Source organism: Prionailurus bengalensis, chromosome X, assembly GCF_016509475.1.
Source record: "Prionailurus bengalensis isolate Pbe53 chromosome X, Fcat_Pben_1.1_paternal_pri, whole genome shotgun sequence".
Classification (NCBI taxonomy): domain Eukaryota; kingdom Metazoa; phylum Chordata; class Mammalia; order Carnivora; family Felidae; genus Prionailurus; species Prionailurus bengalensis.
This window is the reverse complement of record NC_057361.1, coordinates 110,692,379-110,715,597: the sequence shown is the minus strand read 5'-3', so window position 1 is coordinate 110,715,597 and position 23,219 is coordinate 110,692,379.

Here is a 23,219-nt window from a genome sequence, read left to right as displayed (position 1 = left end):
GGTTAGTTTTGTTTTAAAGACTCCTCCAGTGTGCTCTCATTGTGTTAGTAAGAACATCAGGAGATGGGCTTCTTCCAATGTGCTAATTGTGTTGATGGGGGTAGCTCCTTAAAGTATATGCACTCTGTCCAGCTCTGTGTCTGGGTCAGGAGTGGCCTGGCAGACAGCTCCCCCACCTGCCTTCTGAAGACCTGGCTTTCAGAAAATTCAGGAAGTGGGGCGCCTGGGTGGCTCAGTCGGTTAAGCGTCCGACTTCGGCTCAGGTCACGATCTCGCAGTCTGTGAGTTGGAGCCCCACGTCGGGCTCTGTGCTGACAGCTCAGAGCCCGGGGCCTGTTTCAGATTCTGTCTCCCTCTCTCTCTGCCCCTCCCACGTTCATGCTCTGTCTCTCTCTGTCTCTCTCTGTCTCAAAAATAAATAAACGTTAAAAAAAATTAAAAAAAAAAAAAAAGAAAATTCAGGAAAAAGACGTGCATGGAAATTCCCCCAAATCTGGCCAAAGTGTTCTGATTTCCAACAGTGGCATATGACACCACGAATAGCCTTTCCCCCTTCTCTCCTCGTGTGCACTTAAAGCGTCTCTCCACACCGCTCTCTTCTCCTTAATGTGTTTTGCTCTGGAGGAGGGAATGGAGGTTTCTTCTATTTCTGCTTTTCAATTATTTGCCTGAAAGAGGCGTAGGTCCACATCTAGGGGAAAATGTGGTAAATAATGTTGAATACGAGTCGAGTCTTTGTGGTTTTTCTCATCATGATATTGGTTCTTTTAGGTTTATTTATTTTTGAGAGAGACAGGGAGTGTGAGCAAGGGAGGGGCAGAGAGAGAGGGAGAATCTCAAACAGGCTCCACGCTGTCATGGGGTTTCGAGTCACGAAACTGTGAGATCATGACCTGAGCCAAAATCAAGAGTCTGAAGCTCAACTGACTGAGCCACCCAGGCTTTAAAATGATTTGAAATACTACTCCTTTCCTCCAGTGGATCTTGAACCCCAACCTGGGAATCCAGCAATCACTTCTGTCTCTCCTTTTCTTCAATTTACCCCCTTTTGCCTTTAATTTTTTTCCCCATGTTTACTTATTTACTTTTGAGAGAGACAGAGCACGAGCAGGCAAGGGGCAGACAGAGAGGAAGAGAGAGAGAATCCCAAGCAAGCTCCGCACTGGCAGCACAGAGCCCGACACGGGGCTTGAACCCACGAACCGTGAGATCATGGCCTGAGCCAAAACCAAGAGTCAGACACTTAATCGACTGAGCCCCCAGGTGCCCCTGATGCCTTTTTTAAAATTTGTTTTTCCCTTTCCTTTTTTGCTCCCCATATGATTGTTTCCTCCATTTTTGTGGTGTCGTTTTTGTTGTCGTTTGGTTTGTCTCATTTCATTCTCTTTCCTTTTTGTCTTGATTCTCTCTCCTTTTCCCTCCTTTCTCTCTCCTTCTGTCGTTTCCATGGCCCTCTTGTTGCCCTGTCCAGTTCTCTTCTCTCCTTCCCCTTTTCCCCTCTGTTCCTGCCTTCTCCCACTGTACCCACTGGAGGGAGATAGGTTGCCCAGGTGTTGTGCTTCCTTCTTAGTGGCAGCAGGTACCCCCCCCCAAAACTGTCCTTTACTTTGGAGGGGATACTCCGGCATGCCACAAACCACTGGGCATATAAAAAATTAATTGAAGTGGCATGATCTCTGAATCTTCCTTGTGTTTTTCTCTTGCCCTCTGGATTCCCCTGTGTTTTACCAGGGCCTCTAATGTGCTTGCTACTTCTTGCTTATCTGGTCCAATTAACATGATGTCATCACTAGAGCAGACTGGTGTGATGTTCTGAGGAATGTTCAGATCTCTTTGGACTATAATGAGACCGAGGGCTGGAAAGTTAATAGAGCCTGGGGGCAAGATCATAAACACATTTTATTGTCTTGTTAGTTCCATGTGAAAGGGAACTGTCTCTGGTAATCTTTCCTGATAGGATGGAAAAGAACTCCCTTTCCAGATCTCAGAGCCCACATATCATGAACCTGAGGCTGTGTTAACTTACTCTACAAAAGATACCATATCTGGCACAGCGGCTACAATTTAGACTACTACTTGGTTGAGTTTGCAGCCTACTGGCACTCTTTAGGGTCTGCCTGGGTTTTGTAGTGTCGAGTCTGGTGAATTACATGGGGACATGATGGCAACAACTACCCCTACATCATTTGGGTGTCTAAGGGTGGCAGTGATCTCTGCCATTCACCCAGAGAATTGTAATTTACCATGCTTCTGGCGGGGAGGGGGCACTTCAGTAATGCATGTTGTCTTACAAGACAGAGCCCTTTTTATTGTCTGTAAGCCAGGGTTGGGGGGCATGAGCTTTTCACAGGGAGAAGTGGGGGTACTTCTGCAGGCCTAGAAGGGTCAGAGGACTCTGGAGAGTCAAGATGTTTTGAGTGCATCAACTCACATTCACCAGCCCAAGTCTTAGGGTCCCTTCCTAATCAGGATCCCAACATCTCCATACCAGACCTCCTGGGGATGAAGATTCAACCTTCCCTGGAGATCTGCTAGTCTTATCATTCAAGTCTTGGAACACTTAGCTGCTTTTTGCACCGGAAGGAGCAAAACACAAAGTCTTCGGCCCCTTAATGTGAGTTAATTTAGTTACAGCATTCCTCTCCCTAGTAGCGTGATTCTGAAGAACGTGGAAACGCTGAATTTAAGATCGATGGAAGTGGATACTCAAAGTAGAGGTGAAGATAAAGAAAGAGGAGGCAATAGAGAAGATGGTGGACAGAAAGTACACGAGAAAAGCTTGGCAAACTTGGCAACTTTTTGTTCTGTTGCGGTGTTAGACTCTATCAGCGCTGTGTGCTAATGAGCTGGGCTGTCACAAAGCTCTAGCCTTGATGGGTGAAGAAACACCAATCTGCAGCCCTGTCAGGGGCCCTGTGGGAGATGAGGTTTTGTTTACTGAGCAATCTGGTGGCAAGGAGATTCATACCCTCTGTACTAGGATTCTTGGCCTGAAGACCTGAGTGAGTTGTAAGTACAGCACGTTGTCCCTGACTCGAATGCCATCATAATGAGTCATTTACCTTGGGTTGTGTTTGTTTGTATTTTCGTAAATGAATAATCACCCTACAACTCTGAAGAGAGCAATGTGAGTACTCTTGTGGACAAATGAGTGTCTTCATATGCTTTCTTGAAATTGCACATCAGAAGGAAAATAGCCAAGATGATAAGGTTCTCACTGGATTACAGAGAGGGCTGGGAGACCACCATGTGTTTTAATACCAAATGATCGAGTGGCCCTACTGCCTGTCCCCTGATGGGGGGTATGTACAGGTAGCAGAAAGGATATGTTTGTGCCTTGGTTAGTTGTCACCATTCCTATCAAGAACATAACATACCTACTTAGCCATTTATGATGCCCATCCTACCAGCTCAACGGTTTCTCAGCCTTCCCCTGGACCACTATAACAGTCTCCGAATTGCTTTTCCTGTCATTGCTCTCATACCCTTTGAATCTTTTCTCACAGTAGCCCCAGATAAATGTTGCTATAGCACAAACTTGCTGACATCACTCCCATCCCTAAATCCCGATTGTCTACAGGATAAAGTTCCTTGATCTGTCTTAGCAGGACGTCCATGTTTTGACCTCTACCCACAGCTCACATCTGTATTGAGCACGTACTATGTGCTAGTAGCATACTAACTGCTTTCTGAGCAGCATTTTGTTTTAACTTCATAACAAGCCTAAGAAGTGAATATGAGTATCACTGCTGTTTTGCAGATGGGGAAACTAAGCCATAGAATCCTTAATCTCCTTGCCCGATGTCACAACACTAGGAAGTAACAGAGTTGAAATTTGAACCCAGATCTCCCCAATCCCAAAGCCTATTGTCATGACCCCCCCCCATATCTATCCTTCTTGTCTCCAGCTTCATTTCAGGCTGTGTCCACCCTCATTTCATCAACTGCCTTGTTCTTGCCCATACCCTATGCTTCATTTCTTTATTCACGCTGTCATATGAGGAGATTTTTGTCTTCCCACTTGACTGTGACATTTTTGCAATCAGAAACCATTGTTTTATTCATCTTTAAATCTATACTGGTTATCTATTGCCACATAACAGCATTAGCACAAACACAGCAGCTTAAAGGAACACACACACGTTACCTCACACTTTCTGTGAGCCAGGAGTCTGGCCACAGCTTAGCTTGGTCCTCTGCTTAACATCTCACAAGACTGTAATCATGTTGTTAGCTGGGACTTCTGTTTTACCTGAGGTTTTACTGAGAAAGGATTTACCTCTAAGCTCATGTGGTTGTTGACAGGATTCAGTTCCTTGTAGGCTGCCAGACTGAGGGCCTCAGTTTGTTGTTGGTTGTCAGCCAGAGGTGACCCTCGGCTCCTTCTCCATAGGGCAGCTAACAACACCACAGCTTTCTTCTTCAAAGCCAGCAAGGGAGAGCACCTCTTTTAAAAACATGGGCATTATGGGGCGCCTGGGTGGCTTGGTCGGTTAAGCGTCCGACTTCGGCTCAGGTCATGATCTCGCAGTCTGTGAGTTCGAGCCCCGCGTCGGGCTCTGTGCTGACGGCTCAGAGCCTGGAGCCTGTTTCAGATTCTGTGTCTCCCTCTCTCTCCGCCCCTCCCCTGTTCATGCTCTGTCTCTCTCTGTCTCAAAAATAAATAAACGTTAAAAAAATAATAAAAATAATAAAAAATAAAAAACAAAAACATGGGCATTAATTGCTTATATAATGTAATCCTGGGTACATAATCACACACATTGTGTCACCTTTGCTGTATTCTATTGGTTAGGAGTAGTCACAGGTCCTGGCAACACTTGAGAGGAGGAGATCACACAATGGTGTGAACACCAGGAAGGGGGGTAATAGGGAGCACACTATCTCACCATCTAGATTTCGGGCTACCATATTGCACAACTTCCCCGAGTTGTACACTAGGAAAACACTTTACTAATTGCTCGGTTTATTATTTGCTGGCTGAAGGGACAAAAAAATGAGAGCTAGACCAATTGAGGTAGAGCATGATAGAAAGAGTTTTAACATGGGAATCCAGAGTTTCATTTGCCTGGGTCTCAGTTTCTGTATCTGTAAAATGAGGGCATGAGCCAGCTGATCTCTAAGGTCCTTTTCATCTTTACAAGTCTGAAATTCTAGATCATCCTATTTTTTCCAGCTTTATCATCCCAAATTTCTTCATGACATAGTAATAGCGAATGCCTGCATAGTATTTACTTGTGCCAGATATGGTTCTAAATGATTTACACGTTTTAGATTCTCACAACAACATTATGGGGTGGGTCCTGTTATTTTCTCCATTATATGGATGAGGCAGCTGTTAACCTTAGAAATAAAATGTACAGTTATTTCACCAGCAAAAATGGGTGTGTTTGGGAATAGCAGAGAATTGCAATTTGGGACAAGCAAGTTATTGCAAAAGCACAGGTAAGACTGGAGAACAAAGTACAGAGGAAGGCTTCTTTATAGAGGAAAGGTGGGAGGTGGGAGGGCTGTTGTAAGCAAGAAGTCCATTCGCGTAAACTGGAAGCTGGAAGTATAAACTGGCTTTTCATCAGCTGAGTTGTGATTGTCTCTCATTGGCTGGACTGTTGCCAGGGAAGGAGGAAAATCTTTCTTCTTCTAGCTGTGGTAGCAAAGCAGTAGCTAAGTGGTAAGACTTGCGGGGTACCTCTCTTCCTGTTGGGTCTGCAATTGATGACAAGTGGTAGGGTGTGAGAGTTCCCCCTTCTGGTCTCCAGACTTTATTTTAATGTTTATTTATTTTTGAGAGACAGAGACAGAGACAGAGACAGAAAGAGAGAGAGAGAGAGCACGCGAGTGAGTGAGCAGGGGAGGGACAGAGAGAGAGGGAGACACAGAATCCGAAGCAGGCTCCAGGCTCTGAGCTGTCAGCACTGAGCCCGTTGCGGGGCTTGAACTCACAAACTGTGAGATCATGACCTGAGGCGAGGTCAGACGCTTAACTGCGCCGCCCAGGCGCCCCTCCAGACTCCATTTTTAAATGGGGTTTCCTTCTGTCAATTTTCACACAGTACTGTGTTTCTAAAAGGCACAGGCAGATGAGGGAGTGAAGGAGAGGAAGCATTTTCAAGGCATGGCAGGTCGTATTTAGAATTTCCTTTTCTCTCAAGGTTCCCATTTGAGGTTTAAGCAATAAAGGAGGGAAAGGGAGAGACCAGACAATAATTGTAGCTCTTTCTCAAACCCGCCATCTCCCCAGAGCATGAAAGGCACATTGACAGAACCAAAGCTCCGCATAGCCAGCAAGGAGCATTGGGAGAGAGAATACTGAAAAGTTGTAACAGGGAATTAGAAGACTCAACGTGGAATCCCTCCTCCCTCCCTGCCCCACGCAGTGACAGGCAGGCACCCGTCTCCCTTAGGTCCTTTCTTTATCCGCCTTGGCTGAACAATGCCCCTTCCATGTTTGGAATTCCCAAGTAGAAAGACAAGTAGGTAGGGGTCATGCTGGTGTGGATGGTGGGAGGGAGTTGGGTGAAAAAGGCAGTGGAGCTGAACATACCCAAGAGTGACAGTTTCTTATTCATTAAATTATCAACTCCCTGACAGAACAGACCGAGTCGAAGTAAATCCTTATTAGGCCTGAGCTGGACTGGCTTAGTCCTGCCACTTTGCTCTATAAGTCATTCCTTTATTTCTCTACCAGGTATAATCCTATATCAAAGAGCAAGGTATATTCTGATTTTTTGTTGCTTTCCTGTGAAGTGGTGGTTTCTGGTGCAGGGAAAGATACAGGGCTAAATCACGCATTGTGATCTCTCAACCCCTTTCCATCTAAATTAAATGGAAAGTCAGAATCATGGCAAGCTGCCTACTTTGTTCCACACTTGGAGACTACATTTTAGCTTTTATGGAACAGAGTCAACAATTTAATGGGGAGAAATAAAAATTTATGTCCTTAATGATCACCTTGGAGAGAATGAAAACTCTGTCAACCTCCTTGACCCAGCCTGCAGACACAAAAAGGGACGTGTAGGCTGACGGTGCTTTCAGACCACACTCTGGGGTGTGGTGTGGGGGAGCAGAAAGTGGGCTCTGGGGCCCCATTTCCACTGAATTAGCGATGGCGCCTGGGCAAATTTTTCCTGGGAGTCCATGTAACTTGGTGCAGGGTCTACAAGCATGCCGTCTGCATTTTCTTTTCGCATCAAAATAACTTGCAAAGGTTTAAAATAAAGTGCAATGGAAAGTCCTTCTTTTTAGATGAATCAGAAGATTTTAATGATAGACAATTCAGAAATTCCAACCTAGCAGGGTGGTTAAGTAACATAACGTTTAGGAATGTGGACTGCCAAGCTAGACTATCTGGGTTCAAGTCTGGATGCTCACATTCACTGGCTGTGTGACCATGGGCAAGTTACTCAACCTCTCTGTGCCTCAGTTTTCTCATCTGTACCGCAAAGGCAATTATAATGTCTATACCCATGGGATTGTTATGAGGATTGAGTGAGTTAATATTTGTAAAGTGTTTAGAATAGTACCTGCATAGTAAGCATTATGTAAGTATAAAATGAATAAACTAATAATTATCTATTCACTGCCTGCTAGGTCTTATGACGTAGATTTTTCTCTTTTGTTTTACTTGACTACACTGAAACATAAGCATCGTTATTCTTCATTTATTGATATGGAAATTGAGCCTCAGACAGGTTACGGGATTTCACACAGGTCGTATGTTTCAGACCAAGGCTCAAAATCAAATGTGCCTCCTTGAAAAGTGAAGGCTCCTATCACACACGGATAACTTTCACTTTGTAGCTCCATGAGGTTTTGCTGCCCACCTTCTTGAAAGATGTGGACCTTGAACGAACTTCTGATACCAGCTTTTCTAGCTCCTCTGGAGCAGTGGCCACAGGGGCCTCTGGCTGCCACATAGCTAAGTATGGGTTTTCTCTGGTTTTGTTACTTCTCATTTTAGGAGCACGCTTCTGGAAAGCTCTGAGTTCTCAGAGTAGGCACACATGAATGAATTGACTGTATCTTCTTTCATTCCCTAAAAGAATTTGGATAGTTGTGTCTGGCCTGACTTCTCAGAGAAACCACGCTGTCCTCCTCAATCAGGTTACATTTCATTATCAGCTCATTATAGCTTTTCCGAATTTTGCCCGTCGGCTTTGCGTTCCGCAACCTATATAATCCCAGCTGCTATTCCTCCCTTTCCTTGTAGACCTCTGAATCCATACTTCCCTTCCATATCTTAGCAACTAAGACCCCTACTCTAGGCCTCGCACTTCAGGGAACCCCCTCCCTGACCACCCTCAGGTGCCATCTCTCCTAATGGGATAAGGGTTCTGCGGGGCCACTCTTTGCATAGCAAGAGTATAGTGGACATAGGGATTTTGGAGTCGGACATACCTGAACTTTAAGCCCCTGTCCACTGACTGAATAGCTGTGATCACTGGGCACATTCACCTAATCTTTCTGGACCTATATTTCTCCAACTGAGGAATGAAGACAATAAGACAGACCTCAGAGTGTTGTGAAAATTAAAGAAGCTAATGAATGGAAAATATTCAGAATGGTACCTGGTACTGAGACACTTCAGAAAACTTGAACTCCTTTTTGCATAATAACCTTCCAGAATCACAGACTATGCATTGTGACAAACATCACTCCAATTTCTCTCTTGATTTCCTTAAAATCCTCAGATGGCTATTGCCTGGTCCCGTTCCCCTTGATTGAACTACACTGGCATAGTTCATAAATTAAGATCAGAACATCCTGTGTATTTAGCACAGTCTAGTCTGGTACATCTATGTGATCCGATTCGAAATCCAGTATGTGAGGAAAACGAGAAGGAAAGCAGCAAAAGGGGGGAAAATGATACATTTCTTGACTGTGGTAGAATATGTTTCCAAAGCTGGCTGTAACATCATTTCCCATCCCACGTGCCCATTTGCACCGTGGTCTTACCATTCCTCCTCTTTTTTTTTTTAAGTTTATTTATTTTTGAGAGAGAGACACACACACACACACACACAGACAGACAGGGAGAGAGGGAGAGAGAGAGAGACAGAATGTGAGCAAGGGAGGGGCAGAGAGAGAGAGGGAGACACAGAATTGAAAGCAGTCTCCAGGCTTCGAAGTGTCAGCAAGCAGCCCAAGGCAGGACTTGAACCCATGAACTGTGAGATCATGACCTGAGCTGAAGTTGGACGCTTAAGTGACTGAGCCACCCAGGTGCCCCACCGTTCCTCCTCTTAACAGACAAATTTGGACAAGCCCCGTGACCTGTTTTGACCAACCGAATGTGGCAAGGGTAACAACTGAAACTTAAGAGATCTTTAGCTTCTGCCTTCTTTTAGCTTCTGGATTCTTCTTGTTGGAACCCAGCCATCATATTGTGAGATAGCCCAAGAAGGCTCACAGGGAGGCTCGCACAGAGGAACATCAAGGTCCCCAACCGATAGCTTCAGCTGAGCTCTTAGCTGGGATCCAGCACCAATTGTCAGCTTTGTGAATAAGGCCATTTTGGACCTTCCAGCCATCCCAGAGACCCAGCAAACACCCCCCAGGAAGTAGCAGAACCATCCAAACCATCCACATAAGAAATAATAAATTGATGTTGTTTTAAGCCATGAAATTTGTTGTTTGTTATACAGCAATAAGTAAGTGAGGCTAGAACATTTTGTAATGATGGTGTATACTATTTACCTGAAAGCATCTTTCAGTGATTAAAACCACAGGGAGAAGGAAACATATCATATTACCTTGTAACAGATTTGAGAAGAGAGCCTCCTAGAAAAATTAATAGCACTTCTGTATTAGGAGTGCATAGACCTGTTCTTCACATCTATAGAAATGATTTTTTTTTTTTTTACTATTTTACTGTAATGTTTTAAACAGATATGCATAGTGGTCAGTGTGAAGGACATATATCTGGTTCCTAATTGTGTTTCAAATTGTCAACCATCAAGAAAAAAGCCTGTTGCTGATATGAAGTGGCAATGATTGAGTTCCCATGTGACATTCATCTAGAGGCACAGAGACCTGCTGGGGGACAAGGTATGTTTTTTGCAATGACTTTGGATGCCATGATTTATTTTCTTTATTTTTGCATCACAATGTTATTTCCTGTTTATGTATCGCCTTCAACTGGTGCCAGGCATTGCCTGCTAATGCCAGACAGGTTCTTCTTCTCTCAGGGCTCAACTACTTTTTTAGTGCAAAAACCCTGAAACTTTAATATACTGCAGTAAGACCAAATATTTCTTGCTTCCACCATTATGGAGCCATTAATGGCTCCACCATTATGGGAGTCCTCAGTCCAAGGTCTTATTGTCTTGAATCTACAATTGTGCAAATGCAAGCCAGTATCTTGAACAATTAAGGTAAAGATGTTCCACAGTATGTTGAAGCTGAGATCATCATTTGGCACTGAACTCCGTGATGACCTAGGTAAGGGGGCTTCTCCTTAGCTATAGCATCTAGCCACCTAAACCTCTAATTCTGCATCCAGCAACTAAGATGCACAAAAGGAAATGGAAATAGTATGTTGTAGATCTACCCTAAATAAGAACCTTCTCTTGGAAAACACAATCCTAATCATGCCTTATTGTTCAGTTCATTATATTTGTATTGGGAAGGTACCTGATCAGAGGTAGCCAGAGTTTTCAATTGCTGTTAACAAATTCTGAATAAGAGTAAATTTGTTTTCAAGGCAAAGGAGCAAATGCTCACTTGATTCAATGTTGCAAATAAATAGAGTATTATACTGGAAAGTAAAGGATTCACAGTGAAAAGGCATTTAAATACTGACCGTGCTTGGTACAAGCCCTAGGCTGGACTGTTTCTTCACTTTGGCTTGTCTCTCTGGGCTACTTCTTTCTCTCTAAAGGACATTTTCCCCAAATGACAGTTCTCAAAGTGTAGATAAAGCAAGTCTGTGATGCAGGCCGTTGCATCCCAATTTCATTTAAACTACAATCCATTATTTTCTTCCTACACTTATTCAAGAACTCATTGTTCATTATTTTTCCACCACTGTGTGATTAGAACAATTTGTATGTGTCTCTTGTACATTGGCCAGATAATGAAATAATCATTTGTGCATCTACGCGGTATTTTATACTTATTGTTCAGTCTAATTCACTCTATAAAGCCATTTTATCATTCTCTAACAAGGATGGGAATCTCTGAGGCATCTGGTCAATGGGGACAGTTCATTTATTCATTCAACAAATACTTATTGGGTAGCTATTATGTGCTAGGCACCCTCTTCTTAGCACTGGAAAAAACAGACCAGAATCCTTGTCTTCATGGAACTCACATGCTAAAGAGGAGAGGCAGGCAATAAACAAATAAAGAAGTAAAGTACATGGTGTGTAGGAGGGTAAAATGTGCTATATAAAGATAAACGAAAAAGGAGGAAAGGCGTATGGCCACAGATGTGCGTAAGTTTCAACAGGGTTGTTGAGGAATGCCTAATAATAAGATGGCATTTGAACAAAGACCTGAAGGATGTGAGGGAGCCAGTAAGCTTTGTGGCTACCCGGAAAGGAGCTCTCCTGGGAGGGAGAATAACAAATGTAAAGGCCCTCAGGCAGGAATATGCTTGGGTGTGTTTGAGGACGTCCTCTGTCTGTAATGGAGTGAGAGAGGGGAAGAATAGGAGGCAAGTTACAAAGATAATGGGCAAGGGTGCAGGCCTTTGTTTTTTAGATGAGTGAGGGAAAACCTTTAGATGATGAAAGCCTAGGGGTGATAGAATCTGACAATTTAGCTGTGTGCCTGTTGAGAATTGACTACAAGGTGGTAAAATCAGTAGCAGGGAGACTAATAAAGAAGTGACTGCAATAATCTAGGGACCAGTTGATGGTGTTTTGGACCAAGGTGGTGGCAGTGGGTGAGATGAGAAGGGATGGCATTCTGCATGTATTTTGTACATAGGAACCACACGGTTTGCCAACAAATTGGCTGGAGGGCGTGAGAGAAAGAGCATTCGGGGATGACTCCAAAGTTTTGGTCTGAGCAACTGTAAGTATTGGGTGTACTAAGATGGGCAGACTGGTGAAGGAGTCAGTTTTGGTAAAAAGAGGAGGAGGTTCTTTTGGGACATATCAAGTATGAGGCACCTATCAGACTTTCAAGAAGAGATGTCTAGTAGGCGGTTGGGTATCTCTGACGCAGAGAGATCTGGCCTGGGGAGATCTATTATGGAGTCGTCATTGCACAGATGGCTTTTAAACTATGAAAACAGATGAGATCACTACAGGGGTAAAAGGTGGATGGAAAGACACAAGGTCTGAGCCCTGTGCCCTCCAAGCAAGAGAATCGGGAACCAGCAAGGAGTCCTAAAAAGTATAGCTAGTTGCAGCTGTTTGGATGTTAACACTTATGAATGGACAAAAGTATTTATGACTAGAATCTCTTGGTACATCTAACTGATGCTCTAGCAAAGACCCTCTAACATAAGGGAAATGAAAGAAAGGAAGCGACTGATTCTTTGTATTGAATGCTTCAACTCAAAGGAAGCTTAGAAATGATCTAGTTCAACTCTTTAAATGTGTACATGGGGAAACTGAGGTCAAAGTCATAGGGCTGACAGGTGCACAGCTGGAACGCAAACCAAAGGCTCATGGCATCCTTGCACACCCTCTTCAGTACATAGCTAGTCCTCTCCCCCCGCCCCCCAGAGCGAATGGGTGGGAATGTTCAAATAGATGCAAACTTGGGGGAAGCAACATATAAAAATTTCCTCTCAGTGTCAAGAGCTGAGGTAAATAAAAGAATGGTGACATCAGAGAGGAAGATTACCTGTTGGTGCTTCCGTTTCCTCTTTATAACAGAGGATTATAAAAGAGATTTCTAGTCAATTAATTAAAAAGACAAAAGTTTTGCTTTCCAGATACCACATATCAGTATGTAAAGGCCAGCTTAGTTCTTACTTAAAAAAAGGTCAGAGTCTGAATCTCAATGCTCTAGTCAGCTATGATTTCCCTCAGAAGCTTTGTAATCACTAATTCATTGAGATCTTATGATGTTAAGACGTTTCAAGGTCACAAGATGAGATGTCAGTGTCTGCTGAGAAATTGCCCACGAATGACAATCTCAATTTATACTTGTTCTTTTTTGAATTTAATTTTTGTTTTCTTTTTTCCTTCCTTCTTTCTTTTTGTTTGGTGTGAAAAATAAGATATGGATTTCATCCCTTTATTCAGCCAAATGGCTAGCCTGTCGTCCCAGGAAATCTGTTTAATCAACCAGCTTCCTTCCTCACATTTCAAACTATCTAACAGTACATTTTGTTCAATGTACATTTGGGCCTACTTGGAGAATTTTTATCATGTTCCATTAATTTGTTAGTATATTCTTGGTAAGTAACACATAGTTTTTATTGCTATATTCTTTTTTTCCCAGAACTAATCACATTTAATAAGATGAATGTAAGATAAATATAGCTGTTGAGAATGCTCAAGTATTTCAGCATGCAAAACCTAAGATAATTTCTTCCGTACCTCATCTTTTAAAAAATGGGTACTAAACACAGTAGTTCTCATTATATGTGGTAGTTACATTCTCCAAGGTCACCATAAACACTGAATTGGTAAATACTGGAATCCTTGCTTCGTTTTTTTTTTTCTGCCCTCTTGAATTTCGCACTTTGCTTATTTGCACAGCTATTTGTAATGTCTTTTTTTTTAATTTAGGGGCACCTGGGTGGTTCAGTCGGTTGGGCGTCCGACTTTGGCTCAGGTCATGATCTCACAGTTCGTGAGTTCGAGCCCCACGTCGGGCTCTGTGCTGACAGCTCAGAGCCTGGAGCCTGCTTCAGATTCTGTGTCTCCCTCTCTCTCTGCTCCTCTTCTGCACTCTCTCTCTCTCTCAAAAGTAAATAAACATTAAAAAATATTTAAAAAATAATAAATCAAATTTCAAGTTCGCATACAGTGTAGTATTGCTATATTCTTCTGATGCCTTTTAGTATCCAAAGGTGCTAGGACACTCTCATTTTTTTTTTTCAAAATTGTTCTGGCAGTTTCCTCATGCTTATTTTCCAGGTAAATTTTGGAATAATATATTCAGGTTCCAAAGTGAAATATTATGTTAATATTTGTTGAGATTACATTGAATATTCTGATTAATATAATTGATTTTGTAAAACCATTTATATCTTCTCATAAAGAATAAAGTATGCCTTTTCACTTATTAGAATCCTCTTTTATGAATATCGGTAGAGTTTTACAATTTTGTTTCATTCATAAGGTCTTGTCCATATCTTGTTATTTCTAGGAAATTAATTTTTATTATTACTTTTACAAATGAGATATGTTTTTCCATTTAACTTATATTAATCACTACGTGGCAATAAGAAAGAATGAAATATGGCCTTTTGTAGCAACGTGGATGGAACTGGAGAGTGTGATGCTAAGTGAAATAAGTCATACAGAGAAAGACAGATAGCATATGTTTTCACTCTTATGTGGATCCTGAGAAACTTAACAGAAGACCATGGGGGATGCGAAGAAAAAAAAGAGAGGTTAGAGAGGGAGAGAGCCAAAGCATAAGAGACTTAAAAACTGAGAACAAAACTGAGGGTTGATGGGGGGTGGGAGGGAGGGGAGGGTGGGTGATGGGTATTGAGGAGGGCACCTTTTGGGATGAGCACTGGGTGTTGTATGGAAACCAATTTGACAATAAATTTCATATTAAAAATAAATAAATTAAATAAATAAATAAACATATTAATGTAGTATGAGTGTTATTGAATTTTTATTAACAATTCTAACCAATTACTTTATAAATTATCTTCTAACTTAAGTCACTTCTCTGAGATTTAATGGTATTTTCTGTGTTGATAATAAGTTTTCTTCTTTTCTCTTTTATATATCTTATTTTCTTCTCTCCTCTAAATGCTCATACTTCCAGAACAACATGAAATAATAGTCAACACACTGTTTGCCTTGTTCTTGATTTCAGTGGAAATCTATTGTTTCAAAATTAGAAATGTTCTGACACGGGGTTAAGAAAGTATCCACCTCTTGGGGCACCTGGGTGGCTCAGTCGGTTAAGCTTCTGTCTTCGGCTCAGGTCATGATCTCGCGGTTCGTGGGAGCCCTGCATGGGGCTCTGTGCTGACAGCTCAGAGCCTGGAGCCTTCTTTGGATTCTGTGTCTCCCTCTCTCTCTGCCTCTCCCCCACTTTCTCTGTCTCTCTCTCACTCTCTGTCTCTCTTAAAAAATAAACATTAAAAAAAGAAAGTATTAATCTCTTTCATATTTTAAATATTCATGTTTTACTTTCAAAGAAATCAGTATAGATAAACTTATTCATTCACCTGTTTATTGAAATAACCACATGCTGAGTCTTTATTCTTTTGATTTATTAAGATATCAAACATTAATATAATATAAATTAACATAATATAATACAAACTAGCCAATACAATACAAATATTAATATAATATAAATATTAATTTAATATTGAATATTGAATAGTGTTTTACTTCCTAGGGAAAATTCCACTTGGTTACATTATGTCAATGTATTAATTCATGTGAAGACAGATTCTATTTGCTACAGATTTAGGGTTTTTAAATCAATATTCAGAGATCGGCTGTATCTTCAGTTTTCTATTTTGTCCTTATTGTTTGGTTTGGGGAACAATATTGTCTTTTTCCAGTCACCTCCCCCACCTTCACTCAACACACACAAACACACATACACTTTTTTTTGAGTAGCTACTTAGTGGATAGTCTAACTACCCCCCCCCCCCCGCCCCGCCAAACAACTACCTTTCCCTTTTTATCACTATAAAAATATTTGCTTCATCAACAAACAAATAGGAAAATTTATTTTTGCCCACTTGAGAAGCTCTGCGATGCATTGCTGGAGATCTTCACGTATGAGAAATTGGTGTTCTTTTTTTTCCTCTTTACTTGTTGACCCCCTTCACCCACTTCTCCCATGCCCCACCCAATGTACACTTGTTGTTTTGACAGTTGTTGAGGGAGATGGTTCAGGCCTTCTGCCTCCCAAGAAAATGGAACTTCTCTTGACAAGTCCAAGCTGGCGTCTTCTGGAACACACAGTGAAGTAAGCGGGGTGGAGCTCCCCCTGCCCACCTCCTCCTCCAGAGTAGCACGTGGTTTTAAATTGGGAAGAGAGCTTCGATGTTCAGAAATAGAGACAGCATAGATGGGTCCCAGTGTTCAGGTCTAGAAATGAACTGAGCTAAGAAAGGCAAACATATGTGGCCTGAGGGTTCCATATGATTTTTGCTTTCTTTCCACATAGTGCTGACCTAGCCATGAGTAGTCCTGAACAATTCTGAAACAGACGTTTTGAAGTCACCGAATTTTCTCTTTTGGAGATATCAGATGGAGCTGGCCATGGCCTCTTCAGCCCTATCTCCCAGAGAAAGGGATGCGTTAGCCCGAATTCCCTGGGGAGTTATTGCTGTGAACTCCTTGTCAGAACTAGGTCAGAGCTGAGTCTCTGCTGACCAGTGGTCATCTGTCAACTGTAACAGACACTGGAATAGGCCAGGTGAGGGCAGCAAAGGGCTGATCACGGACCATGATTTGTGCCCAGTGTCAAATAATTAACCCAGAAGTCTGATGCAGAGAAGCGCATGCTTGATCAAGTGTATTTATTAGGAAGGCCAAGGTTGCAAGGATTAGATGAGAGTGAGAGGGAACAGAGGGTGTTCCAGAGAAAAAGAAATTCGGGGGTACATGCTGGTAGAAGGAAACTATAAGTGCATGGGAACCAAATTAAGACCAGGAAAGGAAGGAAGGAACTTTCTGGCACCTGTTTTGAGCCAGATGCTTTATCTGTAATTATAACTATCATTTAGTTAAGAATGGATACAGGGGCACCTGGGTGGCTCAGTCAGTTAAGCTTCGGACTTCGGCTCAGGTCATGATCTCACGGTTTGTGAATTTGAGCCCTGTGTTGGGCTCTGTGCTGACAGCTCAGAGCCTGGAGCCTGCTTCAGATTCTGTGTCTCCCTCTCTTTGTTCCTTCCCCACTCGTGCTCTGTCTCTGTCTCTCAAAAATAAATAAACATTAAAAATTTTTTTAAAAAGAATGGATACAATTTTCAACTAGTCACTATGTGTTAGGTACTATGTTAGGTTGTTAAGTGTTTATATGCATGTATATGAATATATGTACACATATACATACGCACATGTTATATATGTAAATATATTTTTATATATAGTATTGAAGCCGTGATATCAATACCTGGATAAGAGTATATAGAGAAGAGTCACAAGGCTTGAGCCCTGGACAATACATTGTTTAGAAGTGAGAGAGAGAATGAGCAAGAAGCCCAAAAAAGCAATAACCACTTGCTGAAGTGTAAAAAAAAAAAATATATATATATATATAAAATGATATAATCTATATTATATTACATATAATATATAATGCTTCATTATATGTAATGTAATTTATAATTTAGCATTATACATAACATTTAATTTAACAGCTGAGGAAACTGAAATTCAGAGGCCATTTGCCCATGTTCACGGTATATAGTTCAGCTGACCCACCAACTCATAACTTACTGATACAAAACCAACGCTCTTTCTCTAATATTATACTGTCTCTTATGATGGATATAATGAACAGATGCAACAAAATGCAGTGAGGTGAGTATTAATAAATTTGCATTTACCAATGAAGAAACCAGAAGACCTCATCGGTAATATAGAAGTAATGATATCCAAATCATTGGGCTTTTGTGTAGATTAAGTTCTTTTATTTGATAGACACTTATTGTGTTCTTTTTGTGTGTGTGTGTCCCAGGGACTGTACGGATCAGAGGTATAGACACAGTTAAAAAGGACACTTATATTCTTTTTAAAATCACTGAAGACACAGACTGCTCTGAATGTGTCTCTTCCCTTCTGCCTTCAAAGAGTTAATCAACCCAAAGACACTAAGCTGGTTAGCAATAGGCTATGGCTCGAAACCCTGTCGAGATAGTACAAGAGGACATAGGTCAAGGCCACTAGGTTGACAGCAAAAATTAATGAATGTTCAGAAAGCACAGAATTGGTGAAGCATGGCCACTGAGATACCTGCTTCTGGGTTGAGCCAGAACTTGCAGATCAACTCTTACCTGCCTTCTATTAAAAGACAAGAACAAATAGGGATCTCTCATCTTGAGATCACTAAGCTTATTCTCAGGAAAATAATGGAAAGTGTGTGTGTGTGTGTGTGTGTGTGTGTGTGTGTGTGTGTGTGTGTATTATATTTATTCACTTATTAGAGCAAACTTCACAAAACATAAAATTTACCAATTCAGCTCTGCCATTTTACATTCCCACCAGCAATGTATGAGGTTTCTAATTTCTCCACAACCTCACTGAACACTAGTTTCCATGTCTTTTTAAATTTTTTTAAAATTTTTATTTAAATCCAAGTTACTTAACATAAAGTATAATGATGGTTTCAGGAGTAGAATTTAGTGACTCATCACTTACATACAATACCCAGTGCTCATCCCAACAAGTGCCCTCCTCAGTGCCCATCACCCATTTAGCCCATCCCCCTTACCCATCTCCCCTCCAGCAATCCTCAGTTTGTTCTCTGTTATTTAAGAGTCTCTTTTGGTTTGCCTCCCTCTCTGTTTTTATCTTAGTTTTGCTTTCCTTCCCCTATGTTCATCTGTTTTGTTTCTTAAATTCCATATATGAGTGAAATCATATGATACTTATCTTTCTCTGACTGAATTATTTCACTTAGCGTAATAGACTCTAGTTCCATCCACATTGTTGCAAATGGCAAGATTTCATTCTTTTTGATTACCAAGTAATATTCCATTATATATATTATATAATATATATAATATATCATAATATAATATATGTTATGTTATGTATATTAATATGTTATATATAATATATACACCTTTTTGATTCTAGGTATCCTAGTGAGTACGAAATGGTACCTCATTGTGGTTTTGATTTACATCCTCCTAATGACTAATGGTGTTGAGCATCTGTTTATGTGCTTTTTGGCCATTTGTATATATCCTTTGAGGAAATGTCTCCCTTGCCCATTTTTATTTGGTTATTTCTCTTTTTATCATTGAGTTGCAAGAGTTGTTCATATATTCTGGATCAATTTGTTTATCAAAAATATGATATGCAATGTCATGTTATATGATTTGCAAATGCTTTCTCCCACTCTCTGGGATATCTTTCCATTTTCTTGATAGTGTCTTTTGAAACAGAAAAGTTTTTAATTTTGATAAAGTCCAGTTTATCTGGTTCATAGGCTTGTGCTTCAGGTTTCGTAACTCGGAAACCATTGTTAATCCAAGGTCATAAAGATTTACACCTATGTTTTCTTCTAAGAATTTTATCATTTTAGCTCTTACTTTCAGGTCATTGATCTATATTGATTTAATTTTTGTATATGATGTGAAATAAGAGTACAAATTTATTACTTTGAATATGGGTATGCAGTTATTCCAGTATCATTTGTTGAAGAGACTACTCTTTCATCCTTGAATGGTCTTGGGTCTTTTACCAAAAATCAATTGACCATGGTTATACGGATTTATTTATGTACTCTCCATTCCATTCCATTACTCTATATGTCTATATTTATGTCAGTACCACATAGTCTAGGTTACTGTAGATTTTCATTAAGTTTTGAAATCAGGAAGTGTCAGTCCTCTAACTTTGCTGTTCTTTTTGAAGAATATATTGACTGTTTTGGGTACCTTGCATTTGCATAGATATTTTGGAATCAGCTTGTCAATTTGTGAGGGAAAAAATAGCTTGGGAATTTGATAATAACTGGGAATTTGATAGTGATTGCATTGAATCTGTAGATCAATTTGGGGATTAAAAATATTAAGTTTTCCAATCCATGAACATGGAATGTGTTTCCATTTATTTAGACCGTCTTTAATTTCCTTCAAAAATATATTACAGGGGCACCTGGCTGGCTCAGTCAGTAGAGCATATGACTTTTGACCTTAAGGTCATGAGTTTGAGCCCCATGTTGGGTATAGAGATTACTTCAAAAATGTACTACAGTTTTCACTATACAAGTATCTCACTTTTTGTTAAATTTGTTCCTAGGTATTTTATTCTTTTTTTAAATTTCTTAATGTTTATTTTTGAGAGAGAGAGACAGACAGACAGACAGAGTGAGGATGGGGCAGAGAGAGAGAGAGAGAGGGGGAGGGAGACACAGAATCCGAAGCAGGTTCCAGGCTCTGAGCTGTCAGCGCAGAGCCCAATGCGGGGCTTGAACTCATGAACCAAAAGATCATGACCCGAGCCGAAGTCAGACACTTAACTGACTGAGCCACCCAGGCGCCCCAGTATTTTATTCTTTTTAAATGCTACTTTCAATGGAATTTTCGTCTTTCATTTTTAGATTATTTTTTGCTAGCTTATAGAAATGCAGTTGATTTTTGTATCCTACAGACTTTTAAATTCATTTCTTGTAATAATTTTTTTCTTTTTCCTTTTTATTTTTAGAAGAACTCCTTATATTTTTTCTTTTTAAACATGCTTATTTATGAGAGACAAAGAGAGAGCGAGGGAGGGGCGGGGGGAGGGGGGCAGAAGCTCTGAAGCGGGCTCAGTGCTGACAGTAGAAAGCCTATTGCAGGGCTTGAACTCACACACCGTGAGATCATGACCTAAGCCGAAGCTGGACGCTTAAGCAACTGAGCCACCCAGGCGCCCCTAGTCAGGTCATTTTAAAATCTGTTTTGCCCATATTTGCCTTTTTATTGCAATGTTTAATCCACTTACAAATAACTTAATTATTGTGAGTTAGGATATATATTTTTCATTTTGTATTTACTTTCTATATGCCTTTCTGCCTTTTTGTTCTTCTATTCCTCCATTGTGTTTTCTTTTGTATGAAATAGACATCTTCTAGTATACATCATTTAAATCTTTTTCACTTCTTTTACCACATATTTTTTAAGTTACTTTCTTAGTGGTTGCCCTGGAGATTACAATTAACCTCTTAGCTTATAACAATATAGTTCTGATTAATACCAACTAAATTTCAGTAACATACAATGGGGAGTGATTGCTTAATAGGTACCGAGTTTTTGTGTGTGATGATAAAAAAAAAAGTTTGGAACTCAATAGTGGTGATGGTTGCACAACATTATGAATGTACTTAATGCCACTGAATTGTATGCTTTTAAATGGCTAAAGTGTTAAATTTAAGTTATGCTTCCTCCACTACAACAAAGAAGAACAAAAAACGGAGGAGAAATTAAGACATTCCCAGATAAACAAAAACAAAGAATTTGTTGCTAGCAAACCTGCTCTACAAGAAATACAAAGGCAGTTCTTTGTGCTAAAATTAAAAGATATCAGGCAATAACTTGAATTCACATGAGAAATAAAAGCATCAGTAAAGAGATCAAAGAAAGTATACATGTACTCTTTTTGTTAGTAGCTTTATTTTTTTTTCCTATCTGATTTAGAAGCATAAACCAATAATTAAGAGTATGTGCTAATGACTACAATGTAGATGAACTTCAAAAACAGTAAGCTAAGTCAAAGGAGCCAGACATAAAAGGTCACATGTTGTGTGATCTCATTTATACAAAATGTCTAGAACAGGCAAATCCATGCACACAGAAAGCAGATTGGTGGTTGCCAGGGGCTGGGGGGAGGGGAAATGGGGAGCCACTGCTTAATAGGTACTGGCTTTCCTTGGGGCTGATGAAGATGTTTTGGAACTACACAGCAATGGGGGTTGCGCAACACTGTGAGCGTACTAAATGCCACTGAACTGTTCACTTTAAAATGTCAATTTTATGTTACGTGAATCCCACTTCAATAACAACAAAAAAGCAGCTCCCCTACTGATACGGATTCTGGCAATTTAGGAACCACACTTTGGCCAACCACTTTTCATCACGTAATTTGGGCCTCCAAGGGATGAGGATTTCACTTTTTCTAGGTTTTCTCCACTTGGAGGCCTCTGAAGACTCAGGTAGAAAGAACCAAAATTGCAAAGCATACCATCCCCTTCATACCCCCTAACCACAGGCGTGCACTTGCCTGGTTTCCTTATCTCACTCACTCCACCTTGCCAGTGTCCTGTCTTGGTAGTATTTTCCTGTTCAGCCTGAAATATGGTTACCATGTAGGTTGATTTCCTAGTTTTGACTAATCCCAGTAGCTGTTGCCTATTACTTTCTTCATCAAGTTTACTTTCAACTTGTAGTTTTCATTTAAACTGCTCTGTCCAATCAGGAGACAGTTATGGGTTGCTTTATTGTTTACCTTGAACTCTCCAGAATTTCTACAACCACAACACAAGTGCAGACTTCCAAGTACAAGCCTTGGGGCCGGCCCAGTGTTGACTGATTCCAGAGCCCCCAAAATTCCCCTGGACCCTGGCTCTGCAGTTTTCCCATATTCCCCACCCCACAAGAGCAGAAGAGAGCCTATTGCCTGTGGGAGTAGGATCAGGAAGGCTTCATGCAGGAGGCTGCATCTGAGCTGGCCCTGAGGGGTGGGCATTGGGGGGAAAGGACATTCCAGGAAGAGGCAACCGCACAAAAGGTGTGATTAGTCTCGTACAAGAGGCCTAAACTATGGACATTGGCGCTAGAGGGCTAGGAATTCAAAGTCTAGTCTGGCTATTTCCTAGTTCTTTTCATGATCCCATTCCTCAGGCCTCTCTCGCTCCTACACGCATCCTCCCTGTTCTGTGAATGCTCTCCTAACCGCCCATGCACAGTTACTGAGTTGCCTATTCTGTGTATCTGCTGTTCAATGACTCGACAACTCCCCACTTAATACCCCTGATGCGTATGTGCATTTGTGAGCTGGGCAGCTGTTTGGGCTCACTTTTTTTTTTTTAATTTTTTTTTCAACATTTATTTTATTTTTGGGACAGAGAGAGACAGAGCATGAACGGGGGAGGGGCAGAGAGAGAGGGAGACACAGAATCGGAAACAGGCTCCAGGCTCTGAGCCATCCGCCCAGAGCCTGACGCGGGGCTCGAACTCACGGACCGCGAGATCGTGACCTGGCTGAAGTCGGACGCTTAACCGACTGCGCCACCCAGGCGCCCCTGGGCTCACTTTTTACTCCACATAGATCCCTGGTATCACCCCTATGTCTCTTTCCCAATTTTAGTAAACGTGATATCCAAGTGAGCACTCCCAAATATACTTGCTGTAGGGGTTGAATTCCCTGCCACGGCCAATCAAGTATCTGGTT